The following is an 18,898-nucleotide window of genomic DNA, read 5'->3' as shown; positions in this document are numbered from 1 at the left end:
TGCAAATGAGAGGCAGACTTATTCAGAACCAGATGTAAGGCTCCTAGAGAATGAGCGTAAGCTGTTGTACTTTAAGCCTAATGGGAAGTTTTATATGCAAGGGCCTTGAACTGATTAGTATAATTCCCTCTTTAATACAGCTGTCCCTCCAGATTAAGGTAAACCAAATGTTGCAATCAGAGATTAGTGTACCTTGCCAGTTATTAACATCCCCGGTTGCTCAGTAAGCACGTCAGACACTAATGCTGTGTATTTATTTGCTACTTCCACCCTGTAACTTGAACTTCTGCACCTGTCAAAGCATTCCAGAGTGGAGAGAGAATGAGAGAGAAAAGCAGGCTGTATATATTACTGGAAAGCAAAAGTTTTATACCTGTACACCTGTTTTCTTTTGTCAGAGTCTGAAGATTCCCCCCCCCCCTCCCGGTTCCTTTTCCCTTTGCCAAAACCACCAGGTGGTTTAATCCGTTGCTCTGCCGGGTTTTTATCAAGGAATACATTGTATGCAAAATTGCATTTGCTACTCTCATATGCCATCACCCCTCCACCTCCCAGTATGGAACTAGTCCCTTAAAAGGGCTTTCTTTCTTTCTTTCTTTCTTTCTTTCTTTCTTTCTTTCTTTCTTTCTTTCTTTCTTTCTTTCTTTCTTTCTTTCTTTCTTTCTTTCTTTCTTTCTTTCTTTCTTTCTTTCTTTCTTTCTTTCTTTCTTTCTTTGGGATTTCTTCTGCGCCTAAAGGATGCAGCCAAGGACTGAAAGAACCAGCATGTTCTCCTGCTGGGCACAAATCAACGAGTAGTGCCTCTCTTTACAAAGGTGGCTCACACAGTTGTCTTATTACATTTGGCAGGATATCCTCTCCATCAGCAACACAGATGTCAAAGAGGACAATGTCTTGGCTATTGCAGAACAATCTTTGCTTCTTCCTCCACCCAAGCAGATTTTGCAGATACACACAATGTTTTTTAAAAAAACAACAACAATGAAAGGGGCTGAGATTAGTCTCTCTCTCTCTCTCTCTCTCTCTCTCTCTCTCTCTCTCTCTCTCTCTCTCTCTCTCTCTCGTCCCTGCCCCCCCACCCCATATATAAAAGCTGGTTGCAGCTAGAGTATCCCCTGTTCTTTTCAACCAGAAAGCAATTTACTTGGCAGATTACATTAAAAATCTGTGGAAACATGAAGAAAGGTCCATGTAAAGAAGAAAACAGGGTGGTTTGTTTGGTTTTTTTTTTTTTGCTTCTTTTTAAACATTTTAAAAAATATGTGTCATGAGTTTGTGTTTATATGTGTGTGTCTGGTTGAGTCTTATTGCAATAGTAACAGTGAGAACAGATGACAAGTATGAAGAAAATGTGCACATGTTTTTTCACAAAGACAACAATTTGCGCTTTTTAGAAAGCATATTAAAATGTACCATTGTGGCTTCATACATTACTCTTTCTGCAGCACACTACATTATTTAAGACATTTGCTCTTGCAATACTATATTGAGCATGCTTCCTCAAAAGCAAGTTCCACTGAATTCAATGGGACTTAACTTCCTAGCATGGCATGACTGAGCACAATCTTGCTGCCTGATCTTATGCATACTTACAGAGAGTTAAACTCAGGGTTTGGTTCATTGAGAAGTAACACCTGGTCAAGGGAGGTTTACCTGCAGACACAAAAGAATATGCTCCTCAAGTGGGAACCTCTCCTGAAATACAGTTAGAAAGGTCCTCCCCCTCCTGCTACATACAGTCTGTATGTTGCAGCTTAAATGCATACTGTACATTCTTTTTTGCTGAAAAGACAAAATTAAAGTAAAAATAAAAAAGGGTTTGTATCTCAGGAATTATGCTTTCCAGGCTACAGTACTGAATATGTTAATGCAGTCCTAAGCAGGGATAAAGTTCTTGCCATACCACCAAACAGTTGGGTGGGATATGTTGCCAAGTTATTGTTAATTGTTCAGCAGCAGCAGCAGCAGTGGGCGGCCGTGGTGGCAGCTTTTACAATCCATCTTAATTGTCATACTTACTTCAGGTTTGGTGATAAGGCTCCATGTTCAGTTTAAAAGTGACAGCGTTGACAAGGGAGGGGGGAGGGTGTGGGCCGAGGCTTGTGGTTCTGGAAGGGTTATGCGCTCTGACCTGCTGCACGTTGATAGGGGCAGTCTATAAGGGGATTTGAGTTGTCATGGGGTCCCTAGGCAGTTGAATAGAGCAGAGTGTCTGTCCTGCTTTTTCCTGTTAGGATCCTGACACGTGGAGCATTGATGAACTCAGCATAACACTGAATAGGAGCTTTTTGGCAGCTGAGACACAAGGGCTAAGCTGCAGGTCAGAGATAACACCGCTGCAGATCTCCTTCTGCACACCCATTACTCGCATGCTGCCTACCCTTCTGAGTGCAGGAAACAGCTCATGTTTTTTAGTGTACTGACTTTCAGAGGGCTCCCTGATCCCAATTTATCTGAAATGGAATTTAACAGACAAGGATGTTCAACTCTAATCATGTACCCCTTTATTGTTGTTGTCGTTATTGCTGTCGTCCTCATTGCCACCACCGCCACCACTTTTGCTTTGTACCTCAGAAATCCTTTCCAGGCTGGAAGTGATTATCTTGATAAGGAAAAGTTAAGGGGACATTTGGATCCCCCCCTTCATTCCTCTTTTTTCTCTTTTCTTTTCTTTTCCATTTTTCTCTCAAGAAAAAACAGAAGGATGTGATTGCCTGGTCCCTTCAGAGCAACCAGGGCCTCTTGAATTTTTTCCCCGCTTAAGGTTTCCCCTTGCTTTTTCCTTTCACATCTCTTAAAGCTGAGACTTGCCACAGAACTACTTTGGGTGTGGGAGATTTAAAACATATACACACACAATTTAAATAGCAGCTGAGAAAGGAAGGAAGTGTTGAGAAGGTACATTGATAAAAACAGTCCCTCTGTCTCCGCAGCACAATCAGGTGAGTTAAGTTGCTAATGTTGAAAAAACAGAAGAGAATTTTTGATGTCTTCTGGTTGGCACAGAGTAGCGTCTTTGAATTCCTTTCATACTCAGCCAAGTTTTTTTTTCACAACTTCCAAATGCTAAATAACAAAAGCGAGAGTGGGAGCATTGTCTTCTGTTAAATGATGTCAAGCCAGCATCCTGTGTTAATGAAGACAATGTAAAAGTTTCTCCCTGGTTTTGGCATTAGGATTAAAATGACATTCTTCCTTCAGATATTTTGGGTCAGTCACTCAAAGAGGCTAGACTGATACTCGGAAACAGAGGGATGAAAACTCTGGTAACTGTATGTGAGAATCCAGTGGGGAGCCAAGCAGCCAGATACAAACAGCAACACTAGAAGACAACCAAAGGGGCAGATCAGGTTGCACAGGTAATCCAGTGGACCATCAATGTGAGTTGCAGCACTTTGATGATATTTGACTTTTTCAAGTCTCTTCAAAGAGGGAAAAGAACCAACCAACCAACCAACCAACCAACCAACCAACCAACCAACCAACCAACCAACCAACCAACCAACCAACCAACCAACCAACCAACCAACCAACCAACCAACCAACCAACCAACCAACCAACCAACCAACCAACCAACCAACCAACCAATCACATTTGCTGACAGGTATGGCTTCTAGCATTGCTGCATCAGTCCATGTGGAAAAACCATATTTATAATTTAGCATCATTCTTAAAGGGTTGGAAATCACCCTGTCCACATCTGGATCTAAGAAATACAGCCTATTTGTCCTTTAGGGATTGGGTTCACTGAAGCAGAATATGTGCTTGCGGTGCTGGAACTAGGACCAAACTAACTTCACAAGGAACCCAAGCAGAGATTTGGAACAGCTTTGTTCTTAGCAACACCAGTTCACATGACCCAGCCAATATTCTTTGCAATTTTCAGTGGGAGGCTGGCAGAACTGCATTTTTCATGGAATGTACAGTGTACCAACTTAGGTCTACCACATGACTTGGGTTGACTCTGATTAGAAATGCCTGTAAGAAAATCTAGAGCACTACCGCAATATGCAGGTGAGGTCAACAAATTTGAAAGTCCTCACTACTTCGACCTAACTAAATACGCATGCCTTCATATTAGATGTTTGATCACAGAAGACTTTGTCCTTGGGCAATGAGGAATACACTGGAACAAAAGAGAAACAAAGGTTACAAAATGAAGAAATTACACAAAGAAGTTTGGGAGCTGGCTGCATTCAGAAAACACTACTTGTGCCCACCACATACATGATTCACTACTTAAGAATGTTTTCATAAGAAACCTAATAGCACACATGGAGTAAATATGTTTACTTTTGTACAAACTCTCAAGAGGAGAAAATCGTTTTGTCAGCTTCTGTGTGGATGCCTCAGTTTCCCTTCTGCTTATACACTTTACCCAAAAGAAACCATTATGGAGAATGGTTAGCCAGAGAGGGGTTGTAATGAGGACACATTTCCAGGGACAGAAAATAAAATGTTGAATGCATTTTTATTACGTTGCAGTGCTTTCACTGTTGACTCTGGATTTCTGGGCTTCCTTAGTGCCCAAGGACCTGGTAAAATATAAACCCTTCCTACTCAGTTACAAAGAGTGCTTCTTTGACAGATGCTTTGGATGAGAAGCTCTTAAACCTAGAAACTCTTAAAGAACAGACACAGATAAACACAAACAAACATTCCTTATTTATATGATATTTGGCTGGCTGTTCATTTAGCCCAATACTGTCTGGTCCACATACAGTAACTCTCCAGGAACCTATGGAAGGAAGAAGACTTTATGTTTGCACTGTAGGCTTCCAGCTCAGCTTTTCGTTTCTTCGTGATGTTTGGCTTTAAAACTCCAGCCAACATGCCAATGGTTGGGACGGTGGGAATTGTATAAAACATGTGGAGGGCTCCAGATTGGCACTGAATATTTAAACTGGAGATGCTAGGGACTGGTCCTGTGACCATTTCCTTGGAAATCACAAGGGCCAGCTCAGTGGCTTAGATATCTGATTGGGGAGCTTGAGGTTGGGAGTTCAGTTCCCCACTGTGCCTCCAGAGAGAAGAGCTAGCCTTGGGCAAGAACACCCCCGGAAGGAGGGAATGGCAAACCACTTCTATATATTCTCTACCTAAAAACAAAACCAAACAAAGAAAAACCCTGGAAAGGGTTGCCATAAGTTAGAATCAACTTGACGACACACAATGATTAAATTACTACTGGGCTGTGGCCTATATGGAAGATGAGGATGATTTTGCTCAATAAACCATGAACTTGCCTACTTGCTATATTACATTTTATTTTGTAATATAGTTGTCATTTTCAAATAACAAAACAAAAAACCAAAAAAAAAACACACAAAAGCTTTGGCTTTTTTTGAACTTCAATTGTAGGAAGGCTTGCCTTACTGTATACAGTATATTTTACAGTATATTTACAGTATGCAGTCTATACGGTATATTTTTTTCCTTTCACCATTAAAACAAGGGTTCTTCTGACTTCCCTGTTGCAATCCTGCCCCTGAGGCAGCACAGTTCTTCCTAGCCTCCATTACATTTTGTTCTGTACTCACATTTTGCCACCAGTGCTGGGAAGGATGGTGGTGGTCAGAAAGAGAAAAGCAATGGCTGTCTCATTTGAGCTCTGTGACAGGGAAGCGTGGCAATATAATGACAGTATTTCTTTTCACTCTTTGCAATCTGTGTCATAGTTATACCATCCTGTATCTCCCGTTGTGCCTTTTCACCATAATGTTTGTTTGCATAGCTCTTCCTGTGTTTGTCTGAGACATCTAAAACCTTACATAAACTATTGGAATGCTAAGAGGCTTGGGTTCTGAACAAACCAATGCTGGACTGACCATCTGCGCTGCTGTCCAGAAGAGGCATGGATTATTTACAGGACAAAGGAGAAGGCCCCACAGAAAAGTTGTATTCGGACCTGGTTTCTCAATCAAGAGTAATGGAAAAGGAGGATGGGCATGTAAGAAAACAGGACAAAAATAACAGCAATGCATTACTATGATTATTATTTCTCTGTGCACGTTGGCAATTAAACAGTACAAAGATAAAGGCAAAATCCTGTTGTGTAGTTATGCTGGCAGAAGGGAAATGTTGTAACTTGCAGCAACTTGCCACTAATTAGCAAGTGCCCATTCAGATTATTCAGCACCAAGACACTGAGCCAAGTGGCTTAGCAAATGACCAGGAATCCAAGCAGCAACTTGTTCTTTAGCAGAAACTTCCCAGTACAAGATATATTGTTTCCCTTCCACCAGTGTAAATGCGCAATAGGATTTTAGCCCCAATTTTTCAGGGCAAAAATTGTGTTCTTTCATTGCTTGATGTTTTAGTGCCCAAGAAGATGGCATAGGTGCTTATATATATATTTCATTTTATCTCCTGTGCATTTATTTATTGTTTCACGGTATGTTAAGTTTAGATTCTTTCAGTACTGTCCAGTGTGCCCAGAGAACTTGAGTTACTAAGTGCACTAAAACATATTAAATAAAGTAGCCACATCTTTTTGAATGAAGATTTTTTGGGTTTATTTTAAGAAGCAAGAGTGCAGTGACTGCCTGGGGCTATTGGTTTTATATGTGTGTGTACATACTGTATGTGTATTTGTGTGTGCTGTGTTGTCGAGTCGGAACTGACTCTAGCGACCCTAACAGGGATTTCAAGGTGAGATATTTGGTTTTACCAGTCCCTTCCCTGTGAGTTTCCATGGTCAAGGGGGGGATTGGAACCCAGACCCCTAGTCCATCACTCTATATTTTTGATTTATTTATTTGCTTATTCATTTATTCAATAAAATATTATTTATTTATTTAATTTGGGAAATAGGAGAGGTCCATGGGGTTTTTTTTTTTGGTTTTAAGTACCCAAATAATTTAACTGCCTTTGTGTACTAAGTGCATCCCACCTTCTTTAAGTGAGGAGAAAGATGCTCACAATGAAATGCAAGGTACCTTGCCCCAAAGATTACTCAGCCGAGTGCTTTTAAAGCCTTCGTTTACCCCTCTATATGACAACACAGAGCTCCGTAGGAATGTAACAACTGTGCATAGCATGGTACTTCTCAAAAGAGTTTGAGGTGGATCTGACAAGGAAACCTCACCCACCCACAAAGTAGAGGTGGAGGTTGCAACCTGTCTCTTAAAGAGATCGCTCTTGCTGCCTATTGCACGACTCTCTCTCTCTCTCTCTCCCTGTCTCTTTTGTTCATTCTATGGGTAGAGGGTGGGTGGCAGAGAGGGAGAGGGAAAGTGACTTCTTTTCCAAAATAGCTTAAAATCTTGGGACAGTCCTGAGAGACCTTACATATATACATACTCCTAAATTAGTAGAAACTTAAAATTGTCAGTAGAAACACACAGGTTTGTATGTGTCATTTTAAAAAAGGAGTTATAGATTCTGCTACTAAATAGAGTTACCGATTTCTTCTCTCTCAGGTTGAGCGGCTTCTTCGCCATTCTAATCCTACCACTAGAGAATCTGGACAAATTGTCCCGCTTGTACACTTTCTGCAGAGAAATGTGCTGTAGCTGGCAGGATACATTTTCCAGCTGAGTGATCTCCTCTCTCCATCTGTGTCAGTTCAGCTGGGTGGCCTGCTTTTCCCATATGCAGTCTGGGCATGAGGTAGGGAACTTAATGTGGCCCACGGAGAACTTGTGATTGGAATGGGAAGTTAAACCCCTAAATGGCACAACACGAATGCTCCAAAATGGCACAACAATGGGAAGAAGACATTTCTAGAGCGGTGGTGCTGGTGTGGAGAGAGGTCAATAGACATACACCCCAGAATAGAATGCTGAGCAGGAGCGCTGCAATTTTGGAGTCTTTCTGGGCTGTCACACACATTACCCTCCTGTGAGGAAACATATGTATTTGATTCTGCCTCGGCCTGTTCTGTAATCCACGAGGGGGGATCATATTTCTTTCCACCAGTAAGCCAGAACAGGCAGAGAGAGAGAGAGAGAGAGAGAGAGAGAGAGAGAGATTGCAGGATTGCAGGTTTTAGCATTGCTCACCATGAGCTCTGCTGGCAGGATCTGTAGTGAGGAGCCATAGCGCAGCAACGTCTGGAGGGCCACATATTGCCCATCTTTGTCACAAAGTCAATGCGCTATAGCCCAGTGTCACACAAGGGGATAGATGACCTGGGTCCTCACTCAGCAATGGCTGGTCCTTGCCATTTAATCTAAAATGCATTAGACTTAAAGGCTATTAAGAGTATAAAATCACAGGAATTATGTGTGATACACTGGAATCCTTAGAAGAAGAATAGGATAGAAATGTAGTAAGCAGCAATAGCAATAAGAATCAGTTGTATCTAAGGTCAGTGCCAACTTATGGGGTGACACTCTGGACTAAATTGGAGGTGCGCAAAGCACAGCCCAGGGCAGCCTGCCAGGACCCCTCAAAAGCCTCTGACCTCTTGTATGTTGAATTTTTTTTCCAAATAAAAATTACCCATCAACTCCTCTGAGCCCTCTGAAAGTGCAGCACCTTTTAAAGGCTATTTCTCATCCTCAAGCTTGTTTTAGGAATGAAAAAAGTCCTGAAAACCCTGAACAAACTAGAACTGACCTGAAAATGAAAGAAAACAAAACAAGTCTGTCTTGTAAAATACCCAGAAAAAATTGAACAGTGTACCTTTCTGAGACCTGGGCAGGCCTCTAGACCTGTGGGCCCCTCCCAGTGAACCCACTGAAATGAACGGGATGAATGAGTTATATTCATATAGGTCCTGTTGATTTCAATGGGACTATTTTGGGTAGGACTAATGGTGGATTTATCCCTGTGTCCATATCTCATAGGGATAAGCTGTAACTACACAAAATAGCATGTGGCCAAGCCTGCCTTTCTCAGTAGAAGTACTGCACCATCCAATCTAATCTGATGATGGGATGGGGAAAGGGAGATAAGTGCTTAGCGCTGCTTTGAGTCAGACATTCATCCACATTCACACACACACACACACACAGAGAGAGAGAGAGAGAGAGAGAGAGAGAGCGAGAGAGCGAGAGAGAGCCCTAGGTAAAAAGGAAGAACATTTAGAACATGGTCAGTGTAGTACAAGATGTAGCACCCTCCCTTGCTGTGCCTGGATGTGAAATGGCTGCTCAATTGAATAGACAAGAATATAGAGAGAGTGTGGTGAGGTTGGACTGAGTCCTCCAGAGGGGCTCTGGGATTGGAGCTTTCACAGGAGATTTTTCGTTTCATTGAGACTTGAGTAGTCAGTCTCCTGCTTTGGTGCTTCTCTCTTTTGCTACAACCACCGGTGCCAAGTTGTTTGTTTGTTGTTTGCTGCTCTTGTTTTTTACTTTCACCATTTCTAACTCCAAAAAAAATACAAGATCAAACTTTAGGGATTTGTAGGAGTGCACAAAAGTAATCCAGGATGACTGGGGACTGTATAGTTAGGTCTATGTAACTAACTGTTGGTTTGGAGCAAGCTTATTTATACGCCTCCTAAAACACTGGCTGTTGCTCAAAAGGCCTCATGGACAAATGTTTCTGCATAACCCTACTTCTCCTTGGAGTTTGTAGATTCCTGTAGGCCAGGGCAAGGCATTACAATGCATGATCCCTAAGGAACAGTCAGAATGCATGCCTATTGTGGACAAGTTCAAATATAAATAGGGAGTGGCAATTTTCTTCATGCCTACTGTAGGTTGTTCAAAGGAGAATTACAATAGGCTAAAAATAATGACTCCAGGTGGCTAAGTATCCAATTTTCCACAATCAAGGAGAGTTTCAGGCCCATATTATTATGGCTCAATGCCATGTTTTGGCATTTAGGGCTTGTCTGCCCCTTTTAGGTTTTGGAAACCACTAGCTATTGAATGACTCTGTGGGAACACTTGTAGGGAATATGTAGGATGTTTGCTCCATAAAATGTCTTTATGATTGTTTATTTAATCAAAACTAAATGCTGTGAGGAGAATTAACTCAGAATTGGTGCTACTGGTGTCTTCCAGAATGATAAATTGGGCTGATCTTCTAGTGCAATGGTTTCCAAATTTGGGTCCCCAGACATTCTTGGACTGCAGCTCTTAGATGCCCTTGCCAGCATAGTAGTGGTGAAGGCTTCTGGGAGTTGCAGTCGCGGTGAGATAATTTTAGACCTTGGATGTAATGGTCTTATAGGGTTCCCCATCTTTAGATGGTATAATGTAGGTAATTTTAGACCCTGGATATGATGGCCTGACAGAGTCCCTCCCTTGTTTAGATGGTAATGTGTATCACTTCACTCAATGCATGGTAAGGTTGCCCTGCTGCCTTTTTGTGTGGGATCCCCCTGCTCATTCTGTATGGGCGGGGGGCTTGGATGTCTGTCCCAGAGCCCTGCCCTGCTGACACTACTGCCAACACATTTTATAGGACGTAAATTGTGGTGTTCATTTAGTATGAAGCAGGTTGTTTCCTTTTTTTATATATGTTTGGCCCTTTGGGGCTTTGATGACACATTATGTTATAAGATAATGATATTATTTTTATATAATCCCTAAAATTTACCTCAGTTTTGTTTATTTACAATGGAGAAAGCTAAACGAAAGTGCAAAAAGAGAAGGAGAAATTGGGGGAGAGAAAAAAATATTCTCATTAATGAAAGATAAACAAATAAGAGGTAGAGGGAAGAATACCCTTCCCTCACCTTAAAAGTGTTATTCATCTTTGAAATGGACATTGAAATATTCTTCTACTAAAAAAATAAATTCTCTACCCAGCTTCTGTGTACAGTGTTAGTTGCCTTGCCAGTCTCAAGCTGGCACTGTGGGTTTTCTGTAAACACTGAGCTGAAAAGAGAGCGAGAAAGAGACATACAGTGGCCCGTTATTTTAGACTTTTGTTGTTACTGAGTTGAACAAGACGTGCACACATCACCCTCCTTGTTATCCTATCAAATCAATCTCTTAGATACAGAATTTAAAATATGTGGCCTCTCATCATAATGCTTGCAGCTTTACAATAGATAGCTTCAAACACCACAGTTTTTGCACACGAAAAGCACAGTAGGTATGAAGTGTGACCTCCATTTAAATTAACACATGCAACAAATATATGTATATGTACTTAGCAGGTCCACTTGAAAAGCCCTGGGCAAGTGCAGCTTACCTGAATGCAGCAAAGCACATGGACACATGACTGTCAACCATAAGAATCTGTATGTTTGTTTAATGCCTTTTCCTAAATGTAGATGCATAATGAATAAGGAGGCAGTTGGATAAGGGAGCAAAAAACAGTAGGACTAGCTTTGTAAATATTACTTGTTTTAAAGTTGTTTTCCAGAAAAATCAAATGTAGTTGGAATGTCCCGTTCCCTGTATCTCTTAGAAAAATTGTGTGATATATTGTTGTTTCTTTGTAATTGTTTTGCCACTGTTGGAGATTTTAACGGATGAAAAATGTACAATGTTCAAAGTCCTGGATATGGCCTGCCACACTTCCCTGCCACTTAATTATCTTCTTTTTGATTTTTTACAAGTGCTTTTTACAATTGTGCAGACATATAAGGGTTACCTCTAGTGCATCTTATAAAAGTGAGAGGTTCATAGCAGAAGTGAGCATCTGAAGGATAGTCAAAGCATTTGGTAGGGTTAGATTTTTTTCCTGCCCAACAATGACCATACCCCCACATACCATCATTAAATAGTTAATGCATAAGGGAAGGGATAATTTTACACAGAGAATTGCAGCCTTTGGCTGTTGAGCAGTGACCTCAGAGCCTCCATAATGATGACCACCACTCTCCAACAAGAAGTTTTAAAAATAATAATGAAGAACTAATCTTTATTTTAAAAAGCCTCTGTTGTCACCAACAGGGTTCTTCTTAAACTCTTATTGTAGGATGTGATGATGGAGAGAATATCTTTTATCTTCATTCTCTAATTGGGGATAAGGACAGCAGGGAAACGGGCATGAAGGCACACACATCTTGTGGACAGTCTGTGGCCCAAATTTTCATCATCTTTGCAAGCCCTGCTCAACACTGTCATCAGCTCACTAGAGATCGGCCCTTTTTGTAATTAAATGAAAGACCCACTGTTCTTTTGGTGATTGCCAAAATAGAGCCTCTAAAACACAGATGATTCATGTTTATGAAAGAGAGGTATATGAAACTGTTGTGCTGCGTAGGTGGCACTGAACTCACATTACTGTTTTGAATGTGATCATATATAGCAGATAATATATAGCAGTGCCTGGATAGGGTCTGATAATGATTTTAATTTTTCACTTTTGCCTGCTTTTGGAGTACTGTAGATTGATTCTCCGTTGCCTTACCTCTTCTTTTTTGGAATATAGTTTTAAAGGATTCTTTTGCACTTTTGGACTGCAAGAAGAAATGAATCGGGAAGCCCAAATGGGAAACCTGAAAGGGGCTTTTCATTTCATGTAAAAGGAAAGGGGTGCTACATAAAAAAAATACAAAAAACAAAAGAGGCACAGCTGAAATGATCCAAAATGGAAAAAAATTTGAAACATTTCACCACATCTGGGGGCTGCTAGAAAGGGAAAGTAACAGCACTTGCTCCCATAAATATGCAAGGTGCTGCCTTTTTTCTTTTTGCTCCTTTTGAGACCTTGGTCATGTGTGCAAGCCCCAAGATTTCTGTGGCAATTGTGGCTTAGTGTATCATTTACCTCTGAGAAGGAGGTGCCACACTGATTCCTCTATAGCAATATCTGATGTGCAGAGTCTTTTTCCACCACAAAATTTGGCAAAAGGTGGTGCTCCACAGAGTGGAATCAAAAAACTGGGAACTCTTCCAAACAAAGGAAGGCCTCACATCCTTAAATCTAGTCTAAGTCTTCAATATCTGAATATGCCTCTTTGGAAGTATTCATGGTGAATACATTGACTTACTTCCAGAAAATCATCCAAAGAATTGTGCTGAAAGTTTATGCTCTGTCAATCTGATTATTCTACTACTGGAGCAGGGAAGAGTAAATTCTCACATAACTTAAGCAAGACAAAGGATTTTATGAACAAGCTCTCCCTGTTGTCCAGAGAATATTGAAATATCATTCATACACAAGCACATCAAAATAATAAAGCAGTATTAACTGAGCTATATAGGATAAGATTCTGTGTTCAACAGAAGATAAGGATCTGAAAAGTCCGTGTTGGCCCATGGGTTGTTAACATTTATTTATGTATGTTTTAGCAGCCAATGTACTTCCATTCTTCAGACGCATTCCAGTCACCCTCAGAGATTATGTCTCAGCGAACAATAATGACCACTGCCGTCCAACACGTTGTTTTAAAAATAATCGTCTAGGAGTAATATTTATTTTAATAACTGCTATTTTTCCTGCCTTAAACCTACAAGATGATAGACTTTATTGGCCTAATTTTATATTTACATGAAGTAATTGGTCGGAGAACTCTCGTGGGTGGAAGAAGTGGTTTTCCTCACAGCAGCTGCATCAAAAGCGGGTGGCGGGGGGGCAGAGAGAGAGAGAGAGAGAGAGAGAGAGAGAGAGAGAGAGAGAGAGAGAGAGAGAGAGAGAGAGAGAGAGAACCATTAGAACACTTTGCCTCACGTTTCCTCTTTGGCACATAGGTTGACCAAAAGTATTGGCCCCTTGGTATCCAGGTCACATTCCTCAGGCAAAGTGAAATGCATAAGGGAAACTCAGTAAGAGGACGCGGTTGCAGCCTTTTGGGAAATGTCTCTTCTTGGTGGAAAAAAGAAAAGAAAAGCCAGTTTGAAATAATTTTACGGCTCTGTCTAATCTAGCTCTCTGAAATATATACTTTTAAAAGTCTCTGTTCCACAGCCTGAGAGACCTGTTTCCTTTCTGCCAGTACCTTAGTATCTGCTTTGCCCAGGAGTCTGCTGATGAAGACTTCCTGTTTGTTTCGAGTCACTGTTGGAGTGATAAATATACTTTCTCCTCTGAGAGGAAAGAAACCAGCTGCCCTGAACAGGGAGACGAAATCTGTAGAAATTCCACCCAATAGCCCTCTTATCATGGAGCCTTTGTGGAGGCCTACAAAATAAGCAATAAAAAGCTATGACAAAGGCAACTGTTTATATATTGAAATGTTCCCAAACATGCATACACATCATTTTCTTCGCCTTTAAACTGGTCTGTAATTTTAAAATAATTCTGAAATAAATAAATTCATTTGACAAAAAGTCTACAAACTCCTGTCAGGCTGTAATACTTGGCTGGATAAACAAACTGTTTTAGTTTTGGTTTCTTGATCTGACCACAAGCTCTAAATCCTGTTTGGGTTTACATGGTTTTGCATGAACCTCTAATGCTTCTGGATAAACTTATATTTATGTTGTCATCAGCATCCAGTGTGGTGCTGGCTAATTTTTCTATATAAGCTTTACTTCCAGGACATGGGACCTCCCCACTCAACATAACATTACTGGATAATATTTAATAAAACAATCCTTCTTTGGAATTTTTCTCCTTTTACTTCATAATTTTCAAAGATGCAATCGTATCTTTAATGTTTTTGCCTTTATCTTTTCATCTCTTTTTATTATCTCTTTTCCTCCAGACAGAGCCCAAAGCATAATCCTACACCCAGTCCCACGAGCAAGGCTCAGATGCACATTTCAGATACAAACTCTTAACAATTAAGTTTGGAATTCAACCTTTATGCTCAGGAATATTGAATTCTGCTATGAGGAATGGATGCATGGTTATCTGTAGTGACTGGGCCGAGATAAAAAGGTTTCACACACTTTAGCTTGGAAAAATGGCAAGCAAGGGAGATATAAAAGAGGTGAATAACATTTTGTGTCTTATGGCAAAAAGGGAGAATTATTTCTTCATCTGCCATAGTACCAGAACCTGGGTTATCCATTGGAACTGAATCTTTTCCTTGGATAAAAGGAAAACCACCCATGCACGTCTTTTGATAGTGCACAGTTAAACTGTGGAATTTGCTTCCACAAAATGTAGTGTTGTGCACCACTTTGAAGGTTTGAAAAGCTTATCAGACAAATTCATGGAAGATATCGTGATCAATGGCTAGTAGTTATGATTGTCAATAGATCATTTCAAGCTAAAAGACAGTATGCTTCTGAATGGCAGCTGCTGAGATGCACAAACTGGAGAGTGCGAGAGCATGCATGACATGTTGTGGGCCTCCCACAGACGCCTGGTTGACCATTTTGGAGACCAGGCTGGAAGGAACCATTGGAAGCAACGAGACCAGACTGGAAGGAATTATTAGTTAGTGCTGTGTAAATAACCACCTCAGCCCAGAAGAGTCTTTCCCAGTCAGCACAGACCATAAGCAGTCTGTGAGGTTGCAAATAAAACTCCAATAAAGGCAATTCATGTGATTTGTCACATGAATTGACAATTTTACAATTGAATGATAAATATAATTTCTCCTCTGAAATATAATTTTGTTTACAATCCAGCTGCTCTGAATGGTAGGCAAAATATGTAGACATTCCATTGAATAGCCCTCTTGTAATGGAGCCTTTATGGAGGCCTACAAAATAAGCAATAAAGAGCTGAACAAAGGAAGCTGTTGATTATATTATATTAATCTAATATTTATTCTTTGGCCATCTCATGAGAAGAGAAGACTCCTTGGAAAAGACCTTGATGTTAGGAAAGTGTGAAGGCAAGAGGAGAAGGGGACGACCGAGGATGAGATGGCTGGACAGTGTCTGCAAAGCAACCAATATGAAATTGACACAACTACGGGAAGCAGTGGAAGATAGGAGGGCCTGGCGTGCTCTGGTCCATGGGGTCACGAAGAGTCAGACACGACTAAACGAACGAATATTTATTCATTAATCTAATATATAAACTGCACCAATATTTAGAAGGCAAACCAACTAATTTGATTAAAAGGTAACCTGAACTAACAAGAGAGGGGATGTTTTGAAAATGTCTATTATCCTGGAGGTATATCCTTAAAAATCTATTTGTGCTTCTGCCTCTTCCTCCTCTTCTCCTACGAAGGAGAATGACTTCTGTTAACAAATGGCTTCTTCTTTGTTAAGAAATCATTCTTTTCAGAAATGAGAGAATGCCTCCTCTCAAGAGACTGTGGCATGCTGTGGCTGTGTCTAAAAATGAAAAAGTTCACTTTATTTTGGCTTTTGATTCACATTTGTCATTCTTTAATTTCTGAAATATGTATACTGCCATGTAGTTTCACAAAAATGTTAGAATGGTTTCATAATCAATTGCACAACAGTAGAACACCATAAAACAAATCTCATATTTAACAATGGGAATCAATTAAAGAATTGAAACCAGGATACAACCCCAATCCTGCGTGAACCTTGAATAAACAAGGGGATAATATGTGAATAACTGTGTGAGGGAGCATGGATGAGGAAAGTGTATCTGAATTTATGCCTAGAGTTCCTGAACATGCATTCATAAGCTTTCTAACTGTGGGATTTCCTTCTGTCCAGGAGTGTCTGATACTATGAGTTTGATGCAGAATTGGTCATACTATGAAACTTAGAATTCAGTGGGGCTTAGATTAGCTACAACTAGGGGAGTTTTCTTTATTATATTGCTGTATGGATGGCATTTTTAGCAGTACTTATCAGATTTACTTTTCAGAACTTGATAATGTTAAGGTAATTTCACTGTTTTCTTCATCAATTTCCATGATACTGAATTCCTTGTTTAAAAAACTTCTTTAAGGTCTGCTGACATATGTCTGATTTTTCTTCACCTACTTGTTTTACTATTGAATGTGCCTTTGATTGTCATTCTGCATATGTGTGTTATGGCGGATAAGACTTTTCATCCCTGATTTCTCCAGAATCCTCTTTTATGCACCATTTCAGCTTCCAGTTGTCCAAGCTTTCTCCCTTCCTCTTCTGTCCAAAGAGATGTTCTCAAAACTTCCAAAATTTACACGGTGGTGCTTTTTTTTTTTTTTGCATTTGATTGATCTAGTAGTACAACATCTTCCTAGAGTAGGGTAAGGTTTCACTTTGCTAAAATGTAAAAGCATTTCACATGGGGAAAGTGATGCTCATGAAACAGTTAGTCTTGAGATGGTCTTAAAGCAAGGGATTCAGTTTGAAGTGTTTTGGCTGAGAGGACTCATCTTGTACCTGCTGGTTTAACACGATAGCAGTAACCAGCAATGTGGGAAATAACAACTGAAGTGAAAGACCAATGCAACCCCAGGTTTGGGAACTGAGTTTTGGGATTATGGAAAAGTGAAGCTTTCTCTCCCACTTACCCCAAGCAGAAGGTCCTCAGGTTTCAGAATGTGCAAAAAACACCCCTTTAGGAAGAGTCTCATGTTAGGATCCACTGATTTCAGTGGTTCTAACATAAGTTTTATTGTAAGTGACTTAGTCTAGATGCAACTCAGTATGTTATGCAACCATCACCATATATATTTTAGAGTGGGTTGGTTATTGCCTTATTTGTGGCTTACCTCTGTTCTACCCTATTAAAACATGATCTGTTCAAAAAATGATAAAAATAGTTCCCGCTTTAAAGTAGGATATTTATTTTTGTTTAAATAGTTTGTTAGTTTAGCTATCTCTGTTAGGAGTTAATTCTGAGTCACAGCAGTTGCAAACATCAGTTTATAGCATTTACTAGGCAGCTGTAAAAGTGCATTCCCTTGTGTTACGTTAAACACGAAAAACTACACCTCAGTATTTTCATTATTTAGATATATATTCACATTTTACTGTTTCTGATTCAGGCATGTAGCTGTACGTGAAACAAATAATTGCTATGGAAATGAATAATATAGTAGTCTATGTCTCCCATGAGAGGAAGAATAACCCGAAGGCTGTGCTTAGGGGAGAGGGAAAAAAAACACCTGTAATGAATTATAAAGAGCTGGACAAATTCTTGTCTATTTTATTTTCCGGTGCAAAAGTAATGCTTTCTTGGGGATGAATTGAAACCTTTAATAGTTTTCTATGGTGGCATGAAGCTATTCAAACTGACCACTGATGTTTCTCTCTGCTGCAGGTTTGGCAGCATCCGCTTATCTCCTTTCTCTTTCTCTGAGTGATCAAGTGAATCCATCATGGTGTGAGGTAGCCAACAGATTTGGCTGAATTCATATCAGCCACAAAGTCAGTCAAGACAGATGGTAATACATCCTGCATGTTGTCTTTGCTAGAAGTATGTCAGAAGGTTTGCCCCTGCTGATACAGTTCCAGCACAAGAGTGTTGTTTTTGACAGCCCCAGAGGTGTTCTGGAGGTTCTGAAGTCCTCAGCTGCTCCTGGCCAGATTATCTGTTGGTAACACATGAGCTTTGGTAGGCCTTCATATTCTTCTAAGAAAATATTTGATGGCATGAACAATGATTCCTGGAAGGGGGAGTTGTCTGAACTGTATGTGAAGAGTTTGGGTGGTGGAGATTGCTAAAAAGGTTATGAAACAACTCTACAGATGGGTTTAGCAAAGGTATCAGTTTCTAAAACAGCACACTGGATAATAATGCCATTCCTTTTAGCCCTACCTTGTTATTTGAAGGATCCTCAGAAATTCAGAGACAGAGTAGATTTCACTAAAGCTCATTAAATCTAGTGCTGTCAGTGGTGTTAGAAAGAATTTACAATAATATGTCATCTTCTGAGCGTAAAGGATAAGGGTGCCTCTGAGCACATTCTCAGCTGTAGAATTTGTTCTCAGTACGGGAAGGAGTGAGCAGACAGTCTGTTCAAACACAAACATCCAGCACTTTCTGCCCCCACTTCCCATTATCGCTCTTGTACATGGAGGACAATACATGTAGAAATAGAATATGAATCCTGTAAAATCTCAGTGTTTTCCCAAAGGCAAGCAATATTTGTGTTTCCCAGTCATAATGTTTTGGGTTCTCTCTCTCTCTCTCCCCCTCTTCTTAAAAAAATTCTCTTTTGTAGAGACAGCAGCTTGTCTCTGTGTGATGTTCTTCTCAAACTTTCCAGCGTAGCAAACTCTTGGC

At 40.3% G+C, this 18,898-nt stretch overlaps 1 long non-coding RNA gene across 1 annotated transcript in view; it reads right to left on the bottom strand.

Annotated features, from left to right (window-relative positions):
* LOC144583317 (uncharacterized) overlaps positions 1–18,898 on the bottom strand; it is a 21,810-nt gene extending 2,912 nt beyond the window's left edge. Inside the window, exon 1 of the long non-coding RNA XR_013537039.1 lies at positions 2,020–18,898. This is a non-coding gene — a long non-coding RNA (uncharacterized LOC144583317). The remainder of the gene's footprint in view (positions 1–2,019) is intronic.

Source organism: Pogona vitticeps, chromosome 1, assembly GCF_051106095.1.
Source record: "Pogona vitticeps strain Pit_001003342236 chromosome 1, PviZW2.1, whole genome shotgun sequence".
Lineage (NCBI taxonomy): Eukaryota > Metazoa > Chordata > Lepidosauria > Squamata > Agamidae > Pogona > Pogona vitticeps.
This window is presented reverse-complemented; position numbering and strand designations above follow the sequence as displayed.